The following is a 21,475-nucleotide window of genomic DNA, read 5'->3' on the forward strand; positions in this document are numbered from 1 at the left end:
GTTCTCTGAAATCATCTCACAGAGTTACAGCTTTCCCCTCAAGAAGCCTTTCGCTAAAACAGTTCTTGTGGAATTGGCAAAGTGATATTTGGAAGCCCTTAGAGGGCTATGGTGAAAAAGGAAATATCCTGAGATGAAATCTGGAAAGAATCTTTCTGAGAAACTGCTTAGTGTTCTGTTAATTCATCTCACAGTGTTACATCTGTATTTCGTGGATCTCTTTGCTATCCGTATTTTTGTGGAATCTGAGAACAGATATTTCGGATCCCTTGGAAGACTATAGGGCCAAAGGAAATATCCTCCGATAACAAGGAGAAAGAAGCTTTCTGAGAAACTTCTTTGTGTTCTGTGAAATCATCTCACAGAGTTACAGCTTTCCCCTCAAGAAGCCTTTCGCTAAGACAGTTCTTGTGGAATTGGCAAAGTGATATATGGAAGCCCATAGAGGGCTATGGTGAAAAAGGAAATATCCTCAGATGAAATCTGGAAAGTAGCTTTCTGAGAAACTGCTTAGTGTTCTGTTAATTCATCTCACAGAGTTACATCTGTATTTCGTGGATCTCTTTGCTAGCCTTATTTCTGTGGAATCTGAGAACAGATATTTCGGACCCCTTGGAAGACTATAGGGCCAAAGGAAATATCCTCCGATAACAAAGAGAAAGAAGCTTTCTGAGAAACTTCTTTGTGTTCTGTGAAATCATCTCACAGAGTTACAGCTTTCCCCTCAAGAAGCCTTTCGCTAAGACAGTTCTTGTGGAATTGGAAAAGTGATATTTGGAAGCCCCTAGAGGGCTATGGTGAAAAAGGAAATATCGTCACATGAAATCTGGAAAGAAGCTTTCTGAGAAACTGCTTAGTGTTCTGTTAATTCATCTCACAGAGTTACATCTGTATTTCGTGGATCTGTTTGCTAGCCTTATTTCTGTGGAATGTGAGAACAGATATTTCGGATCCCTTGGAAGAGTATAGGGCCAAAGGAAATATCCTCCGATAACAAAGAGAAAGATGCTTTCTGAGAAAGTTCTTTGTGTTCTGTGAAATCATCTCACAGAGTTACAGGTTTCCCCTCAAGAAGCCTTTCGCTAAGACAGTTCTTCTGGAATTGGCAAAGTGATATTTGGAAGCCCATAGAGGGCTAAGGTGAAAAAGGAAATATCCTCAGATGAAATCTGGAAAGAAGCTTTCTGAGAAACTGCTTAGTGTTCTGTTAATTCACCTCACTGAGTTACATCTGTATTTCGTGGATCTCTTTGCTAGCCTTATTTCTGTGGAATCTGAGAACAGATATTTCGGATCCCTTGGAAGAGTATAGGGCCAAAAGAAATATACTCCGATAACAAAGAGAAAGATGCTTTCTGAGAAACTTCTTTGTGTTCTGTGAAATCATCTCACAGAGTTACAGCTTTCCCCTCAAGAAGCCTTTCGCTAAGACAGTTCTTGTGGAATTGGCAAAGTGATATTTGGAAGCCCATAGAGGGCTATGGTGAAAAAGGAAATATCCTCACATGAAATCTGGAAAGAAGCTTTCTGAGAAACTGCTTAGTGTTCTGTTAATTCATCTCACAGAGTTACATATGTATTTCGTGGATCTCTTTGCTAGCCTTATTTCTGTGGAATCTGAGAACAGATATTTCGGATCCCTTGGAAGACTATAGGGCCAAAGGAAATATCCTCCGATAACAAAGAGAAAGAAGCTTTCTGAGAAACTTCTTTGTGTTCTGTGAAATCATCTCACAGAGTTACAGTTTTCCCCTCAAGAAGCCTTTCGCTAAGACAGTTCTTGTGGAATTGGCAAAGTGATATTTGGAAGCCCATAGAGGGCTATGGTGAAAAAGGAAATATCCTCAGATGAAATCTGGAAAGAAGCTTTCTGAGAAACTGGTTAGTGTTCTGTTAATTCATCTCACAGAGTTACATCTGTATTTCATGGATCTCTTTGCTAGCCTTATTTCTGTGGAATCTGAGAACAGATATTTCGGATCCCTTGCAAGACTATAGGGCCAAAGGAAATATCCTCCGATAACAAAGAGAAAGAAGCTTTCTGAGAAACTTCTTTGTGTTCTGTGAAATCATCTCACAGAGTTACAGCTTTCCCCTCAAGAAGCCTTTCGCTAAGACAGTTCTTGTGGAATTGGCAAAGTGATATTTGGAAGCCCATAGAGGGCTATGGTGAAAAAGGAAATATCCTCACATGAAATCTGGAAAGAAGCTTTCTGAGAAACTGCTTAGTGTTCTGTTAATTCATCTCACAGAGTTACATCTGTATTTCGTGGATCTCTTTGCTAGTCTTATTTCTGTAGAATCTGAGAACAGACATTGCCTTTCCCTTTGAAGACTATAGGGCCAAAGGAAATATCCTCTGATAACAAAGAGAAAGAAGCTTTCTGAGAAACTTCTTTGTGTTCTGTGAAATCATCTCACAGAGTTACAGCTTTCCCCTCAAGAAGCCTTTCGCTAAGACAGTTCTTGTGGAATTGGCAAAGTGATATTTGGAAGCCCATAGAGGGCTACGGTGAAAAAGGAAATATCCTCAGATGAAATCTGGAAAGAAGCTTTCTGAGAAACTGCTTAGTGTTCTGTTAATTCATCTCAAAGAGTTACATCTGTATTTCGTGGATCTCTTTGCTAGCCCTATTTCTGTGGAATCTGAGAACAGATATTTCGGATCCCTTGGAAGACTATAGGGCCAAAGGAAATATCCTCCGATAACAAAGAGAAAGAAGCTTTCTGAGAAACTTCTTTGTGTTCTGTGAAATAATCTCACAGAGTTACAGCTTTCCCCTCAAGAAGCCTTTCGCTAAGACAGTTCTTGTGGAATTGGCAAAGTGATATTTGGAAGCCCATAGAGGGCTATGGTGAAAAAGGAAATATCCTCAGATGAAATCTGGAAAGAAGCTTTCTCAGAAACTGCTTAGTGTTCTGTTAATTCATCTCACACAGTTACATCTGTATTTCGTGGATCTCTTTGCTAGCCTTATTTCTGTGGAATCTGAGAACAGATATTTCGGATCCCTTGCAAGACTATAGGGCCAAAGGAAATATCCTCCGATAACAAAGAGAAAGAAGCTTTCTGAGAAACTTCTTTGTGTTCTGTGAAATCATCTCACAGAGTAACAGCTTTCCCCTCAAGAAACCTTTCGCTAAGACAGTTCTTGTGGAATTGGCAAAGTGATATTTGGAAGCCCATAGAGGGCTATGGTGAAAAAGGAAATATCCTCCCATGAAATCTGGAAAGAAGCTTTCTGAGAAACTGCTTAGTGTTCTGTTAATTCATCTCACAGCGTTACATCTGTATTTCGTGGATCTCTTTGCTAGCCTTATTTCTGTGGAATCTGAGAACAGATATTTTGGATCCCTTGGAAGACTATGGGGCCAAAGGAAGTATGCTCCGATAACCAAGAGAAAGAAGTTTTCTGAGAAACTTCTTTGTATTCTGTGAAATCATCTCACAGAGTTACAGCTTTCCCGTCAAGAAGCCTTTCACCAAGACAGTTCTTGTGGAATTGGCAAAGTGACATTTGGAAGCCCATAGAGGGCTGTGGTGAAAAAGGAATTATCCTCAGATGAAATCTGGAAAGAAGCTTTCTGAGAAACTGCTTAGTATTCTGTTAATTCATCTCACAGAGTTACATCTGTATTTCGTGGATCTCTTTGCTAGGCTTATTTCTGTGGAATCTGAGAACAGATATTTCGGATCCCTTGCAAGACTATAGGGCCAAAGGAAATATCCTCCGATAACAAAGAGAAAGAAGCTTTCTGAGAAACTTCTTTGTGTTCTGTGAAATCATCTCACAGAGTTACAGCTTTGCCCTCAAGAAGCCTTTCGCTAAGACAGTTCTTGTGGAATTGGAAAAGTGATATTTGGAAGCCCATAGAGGGCGATGGTGAAAAAGGAAATATCCTCACATGAAATCTGGAAAGAAGCTTTCTGAGAAACTGCTTAGTGTTCTGTTAATTCATCTCACAGAGTTATATCTGTATTTCGTGGATCTCTTTGCTAGCCTTATTTCTGAGGAATCTGAGAACAGATATTTCGGATCCCTTGGAAGACTATAGGGCCAAAGAAAGTATGCTCTGATAACCAAGAGAAAGAAATTTTCTGAGAAACTTCTTTGTATTCTGTGAAATCATCTCACAGAGTTACAGCTTTCCCCTCAAGAAGCCTTTCACCAAGACAGTTCTTGTGGAATTGGCAAAGTGACATTTGGAAGCCCATAGAGGGCTGTGGTGAAAAAGGAAATATCCTCAGATGAAATCTGGAAAGAAGCTTTCTGAGAAACTGCTTAGTATTCTGTTAATTCATCTCACAGAGTTACATCTGTATTTCGTGGATCTCTTTGCTAGCCTTATTTCTGTTGAATCTGAGAACAGATATTTCGGATCCCTTGGAAGACTATAGGGCCAAAGGAAATATCCTCCGATAACAAAGAGAAAGAAGCTTTCTGAGAAACTCCTTTGTGTTCTGTGAAATCATCTCACAGAGTTACAGCTTTCCCCTCAAGAAGCCTTTCGCTAAGACAGTTCTTGTGGAATTGGCAAAGTGATATTTGGAAGCCCATAGAGGGCTACGGTGAAAAAGGAAATATCCTCACATGAAATCTGGAAAGAAGCTTTCTGAGAAACTGCTTTGTATTCTGTTAATTCATCTCACAGAGTTACATCTGTATTTCGTGGATCTCTTTGCTAGCCTTATTCCTGTGAAATCTGAGAACAGATATTTTGGATCCCTTGGAAGACTATAGGGCCAAAGCAAATATCCTCCGATAACAAACAGAAAGAAGCTTTCTGAGAAACTTCTTTGTGTTCTGTGAAATCATCTCACAGAGTTACAGCTTTCCCCTCAAGAAGCCTTTCGCTAAGAGAGTTCTTGTGGAATTGGCAAAGTGATATTTGGAAGCCCATAGAGGGCTATGGTGAAAAAGGAAATATCCTCACATGAAATCTGGAAAGAAGCTTTCTGAGAAACTGCTTAGTGTTCTGTTAATTCATCTCACAGAGTTACATCTGTATTTCATGGATCTCTTTGCTACCCTTATTTCTGTGGAATCTGAGAACAGATATTTCGGATCCCTTGCAAGACTATAGGGCCAAAGGAAATATCCTCCGATAACAAAGAGAAAGAAGCTTTCTGAGAAACTCCTTTGTGTTCTGTGAAATCATCTCACAGAGTTACAGCTTTCCCCTCAAGAAGCCTTTCGCTAAGACAGTTCTTGTGGAATTGACAAAGTGATATTTGGAAGCCCATAGAGGGCTATGGTGAAAAAGGAAATATCCTCAGATGAAATCTGGAAAGAAGCTTTCTGAGAAACTGCTTAGTGTTCTGTTAATTCATCTCACAGAGTTAAATCTGTATTTCGTGGATCTCTTTGCTAGCCTTATTTCTGTAGAATCTGAGAACAGATATTGCCTTTCCCTTTGAAGACTATAGGGCCAAAGGAAATATCCTCCGATAACAAAGAGAAAGAAGCTTTCTGAGAAACTTCTTTGTGTTCTGTGAAATCATCTCACAGAGTTACAGCTTTCCCCTCAAGAAGCCTTTCGCTAAGACAGTTCTTGTGGAATAGGCAAAGTGATATTTGGAAGCCCATAGAGGGCTATGGTGAAAAAGGAAATATCCTCAGATGAAATCTGGAAAGAAGCTTTCTCAGAAACTGCTTAGTGTTCTGTTAATTCATCTCACACAGTTACATCTAAATTTCGTGGATCTCTTTGCTAGCCTTATTTCTGTGGAATCTGAGAACAGGTATTTCGGATCCCTTGGAAGACTATAGGGCCAAAGGAAATATCCTCCGATAACAAAGAGAAAGAAGCTTTCTGAGAAACTTCTTTGTGTTCTGTGAAATCATCTCACAGAGTAACAGCTTTCCCCTCAAGAAGCCTTTCGCTAAGACAGTTCTTGTGGAATTGGCAAAGTGATATTTGGAAGCCCATAGAGGGCTATGGTGAAAAAGGAAATATCCTCCCATAAAATCTGGAAAGAAGCTTTCTGAGAAACTGCTTAGTGTTCTGTTAATTCATCTCACAGCGTTACATCTGTATTTCGTGGATCTCCTTGCTAGCCTTATTTCTGTGGAATCTGAGAACAGATATTTCGGATCCCTTGCAAGACTATAGGGCCAAAGGAAATATCCTCCGATAACAAAGAGAAAGAAGCTTTCTGAGAAACTTCTTTGTGTTCTGTGAAATCATCTCACAGAGTTACAGCATTCCCCTCAAGAAGCCTTTCGCTAAGACAGTTCTTGTGGAATTGGCAAAGTGATATTTGGAAGCCCATAGAGGGCGATGGTGAAAAAGGAAATATCCTCACATGAAATCTGGAAAGAAGCTTTCTGAGAAACTGCTTAGTGTTCTGTTAATTCATTTCACAGAGTTACATCTGTATTTCGTGGATCTCTTTGCTAGCCTTATTTCTGTGGAATCTGAGAACAGATATTTCGGATCCCTTGGAAGACTATAGGGCCAAAGGAAGTATGCTCCGATAACCAAGAGAAAGAAGTTTTCTGAGAAACTTCTTTGTATTCTGTGAAATCATCTCACAGAGTTACATCTTTCCCCTCAAGAAGCCTTTCACCAAGACAGTTCTTGTGGAATTGGCAAAGTGACATTTGGAAGCCCATAGAGGGCTGTGGTGAAAAAGGAAATATCCCCAGATGAAATCTGGAAAGAAGCTTTCTGAGAAACTGCTTAGTATTCTGTTAATTCATCTCACAGAGTTACATCTGCATTTCGTGGATCTCTTTGCTAGCCTTATTTCTGTGGAATCTGAGCACAGATATTTCGGATCCCTTGGAAGACTATAGGGCCAAAGGAAATATCCTCCGATAACAAAGAGAAAGAAGCTTTCTGAGAAACTTCTTTGTGTTCTGTGAAATCATCTCACAGAGTTACAGCTTTCCCCTCAAGAAGCCTTTCGCTAAGACAGTTCTTGTGGAATTGGCAAAGTGATATTTGGAAGCCCATAGAGGGCTATGGTGAAAAAGGAAATATCCTCACATGAAATCTGGAAAGAAGCTTTCTGAGAAACTGCTTAGTGTTCTGTTAATTCATCTCACAGAGTTACATCTGTATTTCGTGGATCTCTTTGCTAGCCTTATTTCTGTGGAATCTGAGAACAGATATTTCGGATCCCTTGGAAGACTATAGGGCCAAAGGAAATATCCTCCGATAACAAAGAGAAAGATGCTTTCTGAGAAAGTTCTTTGTGTTCTGTGAAATCATCTCACAGAGTTAGAGGTTTCCCCTCAAGAAGCCTTTCGCTAAGACAGTTCTTGTGGAATTGGCAAAGTGATATTTGGAAGCCCATAGAGGGCTATGTTGAAAAAGGAAATATCCTCAGATGAAATCTGGAAAGAAGCTTTCTCAGAAACTGCTTAGTGTTCTGTTAATTCATCTCACACAGTTACATCTGTATTTCGTGGATCTCTTTGCTAGCCTTATTTCTGTGGAATCTGAGAACAGATATTTCGGATCCCTTGGAAGACTATAGGGCCAAAGGAAATATCCTCCGATAACAAAGAGAAAGAAGCTTTCTGTGAAACTTCTTTGTGTTCTGTGAAATCATCTCACAGAGTAACAGCTTTCCCCTCAAGAAGCCTTTCGCTAAGACAGTTCTTGTGGAATTGGCAAAGTGATATTTGGAAGCCCATAGAGGGCTATGGTGAAAAAGGAAATATCCTCCCATGAAATCTGGAAAGAAGCTTTCTGAGAAACTGCTTAGTGTTCTGTTAATTCATCTCACAGCGTTACATCTGTATTTCGTGGATCTCTTTGCTAGCCTTATTTCTGTGGAATCTGAGAACAGATATTTTGGATCCCTTGGAAGACTATGGGGCCAAAGGAAGTATGCTCCGATAACCAAGAGAAAGAAGTTTTCTGAGAAACTTCTTTGTATTCTGTGAAATCATCTCACAGAGTTACAGCTTTCCCGTCAAGAAGACTTTCACCAAGACAGTTCTTGTGGAATTGGCAAAGTGACATTTGGAAGCCCATAGAGGGCTGTGGTGAAAAAGGAATTATCCTCAGATGAAAACTGGAAAGAAGCTTTCTGAGAAACTGCTTAGTATTCTGTTAATTCATCTCACAGAGTTACATCTGTATTTCGTGGATCTCTTTGCTAGCCTTATTTCTGTGGAATCTGAGAACAGATATTTCGGATCCCTTGCAAGACTATAGGGCCAAAGGAAATATCCTCCGATAACAAAGAGAAAGAAGCTTTCTGAGAAACTTCTTTGTGTTCTGTGAAATCATCTCACAGAGTTACAGCATTCCCCTCAAGAAGCCTTTCGCTAAGACAGTTCTTGTGGAATTGGCAAAGTGATATTTGGAAGCCCATAGAGGGCGATGGTGAAAAAGGAAATATCCTCACATGAAATCTGGAAAGAAGCTTTCTGAGAAACTGCTTAGTGTTCTGTTAATTCATCTCACAGAGTTGTATCTGTATTTCGTGGATCTCTTTGCTAGCCTTATTTCTGTGGAATCTGAGAACAGATATTTCGGATCCCTTGGAAGACTATAGGGCCAAAGAAAGTATGCTCTGATAACCAAGAGAAAGAAATTTTCTGAGAAACTTCTTTGTATTCTGTGAAATCATCTCACAGAGTTACAGCTTTCCCCTCAAGAAGCCTTTCACCAAGACAGTTCTTGTGGAATTGGCAAAGTGACATTTGGAAGCCCATAGAGGGCTGTGGTGAAAAAGGAAATATCCTCAGATGAAATCTGGAAAGAAGCTTTCTGAGAAACTGCTTAGTATTCTGTTAATTCATCTCACAGAGTTACATCTGTATTTCGTGGATCTCTTTGCTAGCCTTATTACTGTGGAATCTGAGAACAGATATTTCGGATCCCTTGGAAGACTATAGGGCCAAAGGAAATATCCTCCGATAACCAAGAGAAAGAAGCTTTCTGAGAAACTTCTTTGTGTTCTGTGAAATCATCTCACAGAGTTACAGCTTTCCCCTCAAGAAGCCTTTCGCTAAGACAGTTCTTGTGGAATTGGCAAAGTGATATTTGGAAGCCCATAGAGGGCTATGGTGAAAAAGGAAATATCCTCAGATGAAATCTGGAAAGAAGCTTTCTGAGAAACTGCTTAGTGTTCTGTTAATTCATCTCACAGAGTTACATCTGTATTTCGTGGATCTCTTTGCTAGCCTTATTTCTGTGGAATCTGAGAACAGATATTTCGGATCCCTTGGAAGACTATAGGGCCAAAGGAAATATCCTCCGATAACAAAGAGAAAGAAGCTTTCTGAGAAACTTCTTTGTGTTCTGTGAAATCATCTCACAGAGTTACAGCTTTCCCCTCAAGAAGCCTTTGGCTAAGACAGTTCTTGTGGAAATGGCAAAGTGATATTTGGAAGCCCGTAGAGGGCTATGGTGAAAAAGGAAATATCCTCACATGAAATCTGGAAAGAAGCTTTCTGAGAAACTGCTTAGTATTCTGTTAATTCATCTCACAGAGTTACATCTGTATTTCGTGGATCTCTTTGCTAGCCTTATTTCTGTGGAATCTGAGAACAGATATTTCGGATCCCTTGGAAGACTATAGGGCCAAAGGAAATATCCTCCGATAACAAAGAGAAAGAAGCTTTCTGAGAAAATTCTTTGTGTTCTGTGAAATCTTCTCACAGAGTTACAGCATTCCCCTCAAGAAGCCTTTCGCTAAGCCAGTTCTTGTGGAATAGGCAAAGTGATATTTGGAAGCCCATAGAGGGCTATGGTGAAAAAGGAAATATCCTCACATGAAATCTGGAAAGAAGCTTTCTGAGAAACTGCTTAGTGTTCTGTTAATTCATCTCACAGAGTTACATCTGTATTTCGTGGATCTCTTTGCTAGCCTTATTTCTGTGGAATCTGAGCACAGATATTTCGGATCCCTTGGAAGACTATAGGGCCAAAGGAAATATCCTCCGATAACAAAGAGAAAGAAGCTTTCTGAGAAACTTCTTTGTGTTCTGTGAAATCATCTCACAGAGATACAGCTTTCCCCTCAAGAAGCCTTTCGCTAAGACAGTTCTTGTGGAATTGGCAAAGTGATATTTGGAAGCCCATAGAGGGCTATGGTGAAAAAGGAAATATCCTCACATGAAATCTGGAAAGAAGCTTTCTGAGAAACTGCTTAGTGTTCTGTTAATTCATCTCACAGAGTTACATCTGTATTTCGTGGATCTCTTTGCTAGCCTTATTTCTGTAGAATCTGAGAACAGATATTGACTTTTCCTTTGAAGACTATAGGGCCAAAGGAAATATCCTCTGATAACAAAGAGAAAGAAGCTTTCTGAGAAACTTCTTTGTGTTCTGTGAAATCATCTCACAGAGTTACAGCTTTCCCCTCAAGAAGCCTTTCGCTAAGACAGTTCTTGTGGAATTGGCAAAGTGATATTTGGAAGCCCTTAGAGGGCTATGGTGAAAAAGGAAATATCCTCAGATGAAATCTGGAAAGAAGCTTTCTCAGAAACTGCTTAGTGTTCTGTTAATTCATCTCACACAGTTACATCTGTATTTCGTGGATCTCTTTGCTAGCCTTATTTCTGTGGAATCTGAGAACAGATATTTCGGATCCCTTGGAAGACTATAAGGCCAAAGGAAATATCCTCCGATAACAAAGAGAAAGAAGCTTTCTGAGAAACTTCTTTGTGTTCTGTGAAATCATCTCACAGAGTAACAGCTTTCCCCCTCAAGAAGCCTTTCGCTAAGACAGTTCTTCTGGAATTGGCAAAGTGATATTTGGAAGCCCATAGAGGGCTATGGTGAAAAAGGAAATATCCTCCCATGAAATCTGGAAAGAAGCTTTCTGAGAAACTGCTTAGTGTTCTGTTAATTCATCTCACAGCGTTACATCTGTATTTCGTGGATCTCTTTGCTAGCCTTATTTCTGTGGAATCTGAGAACAGATATTTCGGATCCCTTGCAAGACTATAGGGCCAAAGGAAATATCCTCCGATAACAAAGAGAAAGAAGCTTTCTGAGAAACTCCTTTGTGTTCTGTGAAATCATCTCACAGAGTTACAGCATTCCCCTCAAGAAGCCTTTCGCTAAGACAGTTCTTGTGGAATTGGCAAAGTGATATTTGGAAGCCCATAGAGGGCCATGGTGAAAAAGGAAATATCCTCACATGAAATCTGGAAAGAAGCTTTCTGAGAAACTGCTTAGTGTTCTGTTAATTCATTTCACAGAGTTACATCTGTATTTCGTGGATCTCTTTGCTAGCCTTATTTCTGTGGAATCTGAGAACAGATATTTCGGATCCCTTGGAAGACTATAGGGCCAAAGGATGTATGCTCCGATAACCAAGAGAAAGAAGTTTTCTGAGAAACTTCTTTGTATTCTGTGAAATCATCTCACAGAGTTACATCTTTCCCCTCAAGAAGCCTTTCACCAAGACAGTTCTTGTGGAATTGGCAAAGTGACATTTGGAAGCCCATAGAGGGCTGTGGTGAAAAAGGAAATATCCTCAGATGAAATCTGGAAAGAAGCTTTCTGAGAAACTGCTTAGTATTCTGTTAATTCATCTCAGAGAGTTACATCTGCATTTCGTGGATCTCTTTGCTAGCCTTATTTCTGTGGAATCTGAGAACAGATATTTCGGATCCCTTGGAAGACTATAGGGCCAAAGGAAATATCCTCCGATAACCAAGAGAAAGAAGCTTTCTGAGAAACTTCTTTGTGTTCTGTGAAATCATCTCACAGAGTTACAGCTTTCCCCTCAAGAAGCCTTTCGCTAAGACAGTTCTTGTGGAATTGGCAAAGTGATATTTGGAAGCCCATAGAGGGCTATGGTGAAAAAGGAAATATCCTCAGATGAAATCTGGAAAGAAGCTTTCTGAGAAACTGCTTAGTGTTCTGTTAATTCATCTCACAGAGTTACATCTGTATTTCGTGGATCTCTTTGCTAGCCTTATTTCTGTGGAATCTGAGAACAGATATTTCGGATCCCTTGGAAGACTATAGGGCCAAAGGAAATATCCTCCGATAACAAAGAGAAAGAAGCTTTCTGAGAAACTTCTTTGTGTTCTGTGAAATCATCTCACAGAGTTACAGCTTTCCCCTCAAGAAGCCTTTCGCTAAGACAGTTCTTGTGGAATTGGCAAAGTGATATTTGGAAGCCCATAGAGGGCTATGGTGAAAAAGGAAATATCCTCACATGAAATCTGGAAAGAAGCTTTCTGAGAAACTGCTTAGTGTTCTGTTAATTCATCTCACAGAGGTACATCTGTATTTCGTGGATCTCTTTGCTAGCCTTATTTCTGTGGAATCTGAGAACATATATTTCGGATCCCTTGGAAGACTATAGGGCCAAAGGAAATATCCTCCGATAACAAAGAGAAAGAAGCTTTCTGAGAAAATTCTTTGTGTTCTGTGAAATCTTCTCACAGAGTTACAGCATTCCCCTCAAGAAGCCTTTCGCTAAGCCAGTTCTTGTGGAATAGGCAAAGTGATATTTGGAAGCCCATAGAGGGCTATGGTGAAAAAGGAAATATCCTTACATGAAATCTGGAAAGAAGCTTTCTGAGAAACTGCTTAGTGTTCTGTTAATTCATCTCACAGAGTTACATCTGTATTTCGTGGATCTCTTTGCTAGCCTTATTTCTGTGGAATCTGAGCACAGATATTTCGGATCCCTTGGAAGACTATAGGGCCAAAGGAAATATCCTCCGATAACAAAGAGAAAGAAGCTTTCTGAGAAACTTCTTTGTGTTCTGTGAAATCATCTCACAGAGATACAGCTTTCCCCTCAAGAAGCCTTTCGCTAAGACAGTTCTTGTGGAATTGGCAAAGTGATATTTGGAAGCCCATAGAGGGCTATGGTGAAAAAGGAAATGTCCTCACATGAAATCTGGAAAGAAGCTTTCTGAGAAACTGCTTAGTGTTCTGTTAATTCATCTCACAGAGTTACATCTGTATTTCGTGGATCTCTTTGCTAGCCTTATTTCTGTAGAATCTGAGAACAGATATTGACTTTTCCTTTGAAGACTATAGGGCCAAAGGAAATATCCTCTGATAACAAAGAGAAAGAAGCTTTCTGAGAAACTTCTTTGTGTTCTGTGAAATCATCTCACAGAGTTACAGCTTTCCCCTCAAGAAGCCTTTCGCTAAGACAGTTCTTGTGGAATTGGCAAAGTGATATTTGGAAGCCCATAGAGGGCTATGGTGAAAAAGGAAATATCCTCAGATGAAATCTGGAAAGAAGCTTTCTCAGAAACTGCTTAGTGTTCTGTTAATTCATCTCACACAGTTACATCTGTATTTCGTGGATCTCTTTGCTAGCCTTATTTCTATGGAATCTGAGAACAGATATTTCGGATCCCTTGGAAGACTATAAGGCCAAAGGAAATATCCTCCGATAACAAAGAGAAAGAAGCTTTCTGAGAAACTTCTTTGTGTTCTGTGAAATCATCTCACAGAGTAACAGCTTTCCCCCTCAAGAAGCCTTTCGCTAAGACAGTTCTTCTGGAATTGGCAAAGTGATATTTGGAAGCCCATAGAGGGCTAAGGTGAAAAAGGAAATATCCTCAGATGAAATCTGGAAAGAAGCTTTCTGAGAAACTGCTTAGTGTTCTGTTAATTCACCTCACTGAGTTACATCGGTATTTCGTGGATCTCTTTGCTAGCCTTATTTCTGTGGAATCTGAGAACAGATATTTCGGATCCCTTGGAAGACTATAGGGCCAAAGAAAGTATGCTCTGATAACCAAGAGAAAGAAATTTTCTGAGAAACTTCTTTGTATTCTGTGAAATCATCTCACAGAGTTACAGCTTTCCCCTCAAGAAGCCTTTCACCAAGACAGTTCTTGTGGAATTGGCAAAGTGACATTTGGAAGCCCATAGAGGGCTGTGGTGAAAAAGGAAATATCCTCAGAAGAAATCTGGAAAGAAGCTTTCTGAGAAACTGCTTAGTATTCTGTTAATTCATCTCACAGAGTTACATCTGTATTTCGTGGATCTCTTTGCTAGCCTTATTACTGTGGAATCTGAGAACAGATATTTCGGATCCCTTGGAAGACTATAGGGCCAAAGGAAATATCCTCCGATAACAAAGAGAAAGAAGCTTTCTGAGAAACTCCTTTGTGTTCTGTGAAATCATCTCACAGAGTTACAGCTTTCCCCTCAAGAAGCCTTTCGCTAAGACAGTTCTTGTGGAATTGGCAAAGTGATATTTGGAAGCCCATAGAGGGCTACGGTGAAAAAGGAAATATCCTCACATGAAATCTGGAAAGAAGCTTTCTGAGAAACTGCTTTGTATTCTGTTAATTCATCTCACAGAGTTACATCTGTGTTTCATGGATCTCTTTGCTACCCTTATTTCTGTGGAATCTGAGAACAGATATTTCGGATCCCTTGCAAGACTATAGGGCCAAAGGAAATATCCTCCGATAACAAACAGAAAGAAGCTTTCTGAGAAACTTCTTTGTGTTCTGTGAAATCATCTCACAGAGTTACAGCTTTCCCCTCAAGAAGCCTTTCGCTAAGACAGTTCTTGTGGAATTGACAAAGTGATATTTGGAAGCCCATAGAGGGCTATGGTGAAAAAGGAAATATCCTCAGATGAAATCTGGAAAGAAGCTTTCTGAGAAACTGCTTAGTGTTCTGTTAATTCATCTCACAGAGTTAAATCTGTATTTCGTGGAACTCTTTGCTAGCCTTATTTCTGTAGAATCTGAGAACAGATATTGCCTTTCCCTTTGAAGACTATAGGGCCAAAGGAAATATCCTCCGATAACAAAGAGAAAGAAGCTTTCTGAGAAACTTATTTGTGTTCTGTGAAATAATCTCACAGAGTTACAGCTTTCCCCTCAAGAAGCCTTTCGCTAAGACAGTTCTTGTGGAATTGGCAAAGTGATATTTGGAAGCCCATAGAGGGCTATGGTGAAAAAGGAAATATCCTCAGATGAAATCTGGAAAGAAGCTTTCTCAGAAACTGCTTAGTGTTCTGTTAATTCATCTCACACTGTTACATCTGTATTTCGTGGATCTCTTTGCTAGCCTTATTTCTGTGGAATCTGAGAACAGATATTTCGGATCCCTTGGAAGACTATAGGGCCAAAGGAAATATCCTCCGATAACAAAGAGAAAGAAGCTTTCTGAGAAACTTCTTTGTGTTCTGTGAAATCATCTCACAGAGTAACAGCTTTCCCCTCAAGAAGCCTTTCGCTAAGACAGTTCTTGTGGAATTGGCAAAGTGATATTTGGAAGCCCATAGAGGGCTATGGTGAAAAAGGAAATATCCTCCCATGAAATCTGGAAAGAAGCTTTCTGAGAAACTGCTTAGTGTTCTGTTAATTCATCTCACAGCGTTACATCTGTATTTCGTGGATCTCTTTGCTAGCCTTATTTCTGTGGAATCTGAGAACAGATATTTCGGATCCCTTGCAAGACTATAGGGCCAAAGGAAATATCCTCCGATAACAAAGAGAAAGAAGCTTTCTGAGAAACTTCTTTGTGTTCTGTGAAATCATCTCACAGAGTTACAGCATTCCCCTCAAGAAGCCTTTCGCTAAGACAGTTCTTGTGGAATTGGCAAAGTGATATTTGGAAGCCCATAGAGGGCGATGGTGAAAAAGGAAATATCCTCACATGAAATCTGGAAAGAAGCTTTCTGAGAAACTGCTTAGTGTTCTGTTAATTCATTTCACAGAGTTACATCTGTATTTCGTGGATCTCTTTGCTAGCCTTATTTCTGTGGAATCTGAGAACAGATATTTCGGATCCCTTGGAAGACTATAGGGCCAAAGGATGTATGCTCCGATAACCAAGAGAAAGAAGTTTTCTGAGAAACTTCTTTGTATTCTGTGAAATCATCTCACAGAGTTACATCTTTCCCCTCAAGAAGCCTTTCACCAAGACAGTTCTTGTGGAATTGGCAAAGTGACATTTGGAAGCCCATAGAGGGCTGTGGTGAAAAAGGAAATATCCTCAGATGAAATCTGGAAAGAAGCTTTCTGAGAAACTGCTTAGTATTCTGTTAATTCATCTCAGAGAGTTACATCTGCATTTCGTGGATCTCTTTGCTAGCCTTATTTCTGTGGAATCTGAGAACAGATATTTCGGATCCCTTGGAAGACTATAGGGCCAAAGGAAATATCCTCCGATAACCAAGAGAAAGAAGCTTTCTGAGAAACTTCTTTGTGTTCTGTGAAATCATCTCACAGAGTTACAGCTTTCCCCTCAAGAAGCCTTTCGCTAAGACAGTTCTTGTGGAATTGGCAAAGTGATATTTGGAAGCCCATAGAGGGCTATGGTGAAAAAGGAAATATCCTCAGATGAAATCTGGAAAGAAGCTTTCTGAGAAACTGCTTAGTGTTCTGTTAATTCATCTCACAGAGTTACATCTGTATTTCGTGGATCTCTTTGCTAGCCTTATTTCTGTGGAATCTGAGAACAGATATTTCGGATCCCTTGGAAGACTATAGGGCCAAAGGAAATATCCTCCGATAACAAAGAGAAAGAAGCTTTCTGAGAAACTTCTTTGTGTTCTGTGAAATCATCTCACAGAGTTACAGCTTTCCCCTCAAGAAGCCTTTCGCTAAGACAGTTCTTGTGGAATTGGCAAAGTGATATTTGGAAGCCCGTAGAGGGCTATGGTGAAAAAGGAAATATCCTCACATGAAATCTGGAAAGAAGCTTTCTGAGAAACTGCTTAGTATTCTGTTAATTCATCTCACAGAGTTACATCTGTATTACGTGGATCTCTTTGCTAGCCTTATTTCTGTGGAATCTGAGAACAGATATTTCGGATCCCTTGGAAGACTATAGGGCCAAAGGAAATATCCTCCGATAACAATGAGAAAGAAGCTTTCTGAGAAAATTCTTTGTGTTCTGTGAAATCTTCTCACAGAGTTACAGCATTCCCCTCAAGAAGCCTTTCGCTAAGCCAGTTCTTGTGGAATAGGCAAAGTGATATTTGGAAGCCCATAGAGGGCTATGGTGAAAAAGGAAATATCCTCACATGAAATCTGGAAGGAAGCTTTCTGAGAAACTGCTTAGTGTTCTGTTAATTCATCTCACAGAGTTACATCTGTATTTCGTGGATCTCTTTGCTAGCCTTATTTCTGTGGAATCTGAGCACAGATATTTCGGATCCCTTGGAAGACTATAGGGCCAAAGGAAATATCCTCCGATAACAAAGAGAAAGAAGCTTTCTGAGAAACTTCTTTGTGTTCTGTGAAATCATCTCACAGAGATACAGCTTTCCCCTCAAGAAGCCTTTCGCTAAGACAGTTCTTGTGGAATTGGCAAAGTGATATTTGGAAGCCCATAGAGGGCTATGGTGAAAAAGGAAATATCCTCACATGAAATCTGGAAAGAAGCTTTCTGAGAAACTGCTTAGTGTTCTGTTAATTCATCTCACAGAGTTACATCTGTATTTCGTGGATCTCTTTGCTAGCCTTATTTCTGTAGAATCTGAGAACAGATATTGACTTTTCCTTTGAAGACTATAGGGCCAAAGGAAATATCCTCTGATAACAAAGAGAAAGAAGCTTTCTGAGAAACTTCTTTGTGTTCTGTGAAATCATCTCACAGAGTTACAGCTTTCCCCTCAAGAAGCCTTTCGCTAAGACAGTTCTTGTGGAATTGGCAAAGTGATATTTGGAAGCCCATAGAGGGCTATGGTGAAAAAGGAAATATCCTCAGATGAAATCTGGAAAGAAGCTTTCTCAGAAACTGCTTAGTGTTCTGTTAATTCATCTCACACAGTTACATCTGTATTTCGTGGATCTCTTTGCTAGCCTTATTTCTGTGGAATCTGAGAACAGATATTTCGGAAACCTTGGAAGACTATAAGGCCAAAGGAAATATCCTCCGATAACAAAGAGAAAGAAGCTTTCTGAGAAACTTCTTTGTGTTCTGTGAAATCATCTCACAGAGTAACAGCTTTCCCCCTCAAGAAGCCTTTCGCTAAGACAGTTCTTCTGGAATTGGCAAAGTGATATTTGGAAGCCCATAGAGGGCTAAGGTGAAAAAGGAAATATCCTCAGATGAAATCTGGAAAGAAGCTTTCTGAGAAACTGCTTAGTGTTCTGTTAATTCACCTCACTGAGTTACATCGGTATTTCGTGGATCTCTTTGCTAGCCTTATTTCTGTGGAATCTGAGAACAGATATTTCGGATCCCTTGGAAGACTATAGGGCCAAAGGAAATATCCTCCGATAACAAAGAGAAAGAAGCTTTCTGAGAAACTTCTTTGTGTTCTGTGAAATCATCTCATAGAGTTACAGCTTTCCCCTCAAGAAGCCTTTCGCTAAGACAGTTCTTGTGGAATTGGCAAAGTGATATTTGGAAGCCCATAGAGGGCTATGGTGAAAAAGGAAATATCCTCACATGAAATCTGGAAAGAAGCTTTCTGAGAAACTGCTTAGTGTTCTGTTAATTCATCTCACAGACTTACATCTGTATTTCGTGGATATCTTTGCTAGCCTTATTTCTGTGGAATGTGAGAACAGATATTTCGGATCCCTTGTAAGAGTATAGGGCCAAAGGAAATATCCTCCGATAACAAAGAGGAAGATGCTTTTTGAGAAACTTCTTTGTGTTCTGTGAAATCATCTCACAGAGATACAGGTTTCCCCTCAAGAAGCCTTTCGCTAAGACAGTTCTTCTGGAATTGGCAAAGTGATATTAGGAAGCCCATAGAGGGCTAAGTTGAAAAAGGAAATATCCTCAGATGAAATCTGGAAAGAAGCTTTCTGAGAAACTGCTTAGTGTTCTGTTAATTCACCTGACTGAGTTACATCTGTATTTCGTGGATCTCTGTGCTAGCCTTATTTCTGTGGAATCTGAGAACAGATATTTCGGATCCCTTGGAAGACTATAGGGCCAAAGGAAATATCCTCCGATAACAAAGAGAAAGAAGCTTTCTGAGAATCTTCTTTGTGTTCTGTGAAATCATCTCACAGAGTTACAGCTTTCCCTTCAAGAAGCCTTTCACCAAGACAGTTCTTGTGGAATTGGCAAAGTGACATTTGGAAGCCCATAGAGGGCTGTGGTGAAAAAGGAATTATCCTCAGATGAAATCTGGAAATAAGCTTTCTGAGAAACTGCTTAGTATTCTGTTAATTCATCTCACAGAGTTACATCTGTATTTCGTGGATCTCTTTGCTAGCCTTATTTCTGTGGAATCTGAGAACAGATATTTCGGATCCCTTGGAAGACTATAGGGCCAAAGGAAATATCCTCCGATAACAAAGAGAAAGAAGCTTTCTGAGAAACTTCTTTGTGTTCTGTGAAATCATCTCACAGAGTTACAGCATTCCCCTCAAGAAGCCTTTCGCTAAGACAGTTCTTGTGGAATTGGCAAAGTGATATTTGGAAGCCCATAGAGGGCGATGGTGAAAAAGGAAATATCCTCACATGAAATCTGGAAAGAAGCTTTCTGAGAAATTGCTTAGTGTTCTGTTAATTCATCTCACAGAGTTATATCTGTATTTCGTGGATCTCTTTCCTAGCCTTATTTCTGTGGAATCTGAGAACAGATATTTCGGATCCCTTGGAAGACTATAGGGCCAAAGAAAGTATGCTCTGATAACCAAGAGAAAGAAATTTTCTGAGAAACTTCTTTGTATTCTGTGAAATCATCTCACAGAGTTACAGCTTTTCCCTCAAGAAGCCTTTCACCAAGACAGTTCTTGTGGAATTGGCAAAGTGACATTTGGAAGCCGATAGAGGGCTGTGGTGAAAAAGGAAATATCCTCAGATGAAATCTGGAAAGAAGCTTTCTGAGAAACTGCTTAGTATTCTGTTAATTCATCTCACAGAGTTACATCTGTATTTCGTGGATCTCTTTGTTAGCCTTATTTCTGTGGAATCTGAGAACAGATATTTCGGATCCCTTGGAAGACTATAGGGCCAAAGGAAATATCCTCCGATAACAAAGAGAAAGAAGCTTTCTGAGAAACTCCTTTGTGTTCTGTGAAATCATCTCACAGAGTTACAGCTTTCCCCTCAAGAAGCCTTTCGCTAAGACAGTTCTTGTGGAATTGGCAAAGTGATATTTGGAAGCCCATAGAGGGCTATGGTGAAAAAGGAAATATCCTCACATGAAATCTGGAAAGAAGCTTTCTGAGAAACTGCTTAGTGTTCTGTTAATTCATCTCACAGAGTTACATCTGTATTTCATGGATCTCTTTGCTAGCCTTATTTCTGTGGAATCTGAGAACAGATATTTCGGATCCCTTGCAAGACTATAGGGCCAAAGGAAATATCCTCCGATAACAAACAGAAAGAAGCTTTCTGAGAAACTTGTGTTCTGTGAAATCATCTCACAGAGTTACAGCTTTCCCCTCAAGAAGCCTTTCGCTAAGACAGTTCTTGTGGAATTGGCAAAGTGATATTTGGAAGCCCATAGAGGGCTATGGTGAAAAAGGAAATATCCTCAGATGAAATCTGGAAAGAAGCTTTCTGAGAAACTGCTTAGTGTTCTGTTAATTCATCTCACAGAGTTACATCTGTATTTCGTGGATCTCTTTGCTAGCCTTATTTCTGTGGAATCTGAGCACAGATATTTCGGATCCCTTGGAAGACTATAGGGCCAAAGGAAATATCCTCCGATAACCAAGAGAAAGAAGCTTTCTGAGAAACTTCTTTGTGTTCTGTGAAATCATCTCACAGAGTTACAGCATTCCCCTCAAGAAGCCTTTCGCTAAGACAGTTCTTGTGGAATTGGCAAAGTGATATTTGGAAGCCAATAGAGGGCTATGGTGAAAAAGGAAATATCCTCACATGAAATCTGCAAAGAAGCTTTCTGAGAAACTGCTTAGTGTTCTGTTAATTCATCTCACAGAGTTACATCTGTATTTCGTGGATCTCTTTGCTAGCCTTATTTCTGTGGAATCTGAGAACAGATATTTCGGATCCCTTGGAAGACTATAGGGCCAAAGGAAATATCCTCCGATAACAAAGAGAAAGAAGCTTTCTGAGAAACTTCTTTGTGTTCTGTGAAATCATCTCACAGAGTTACAGCTTTCCCCTCAAGAAGCCTTTCGCTAAGACAGTTCTTGTGGAATTGGCAAATTGATATTTGGAAGCCCATAGAGGGCTATGGTGAAAAAAGAAATATCCTCAGATGAAATCTGGAAAGAAGCTTTCTGAGAAACTGCTTAGTGTTCTGTTAATTCATCTCACAGAGTTACATCTGTATTTCGTGGATCTCTTTGCTAGCCTTATTTCTGTGGAATCTGAGAACAGATATTTCGGATCCCTTGCAAGACTATAGGGCCAAAGGAAATATCCTCCGATAACAAAGAAAAAGAAGCGTTCTGAGAAACTTCTTTGTGTTCTGTGAAATCATCTCACAGAGTTACAGCTTTCCCCTCAAGAAGCCTTTGGCTAAGACAGTTCTTGTGGAATTGGCAAAGTGATATTTGGAAGCCCATAGAGGGCTATGGTGAAAAAGGAAATATCCTCACATGAAATCTGGAAAGAAGCTTTCTGAGAAACTGCTTAGTGTTCTGTTAATTCATCTCACAGACTTACATCTGTATTT

Source organism: Macaca nemestrina, chromosome 13 (genome assembly GCF_043159975.1).
Source record: "Macaca nemestrina isolate mMacNem1 chromosome 13, mMacNem.hap1, whole genome shotgun sequence".
In the NCBI taxonomy this organism is placed as follows: domain Eukaryota; kingdom Metazoa; phylum Chordata; class Mammalia; order Primates; family Cercopithecidae; genus Macaca; species Macaca nemestrina.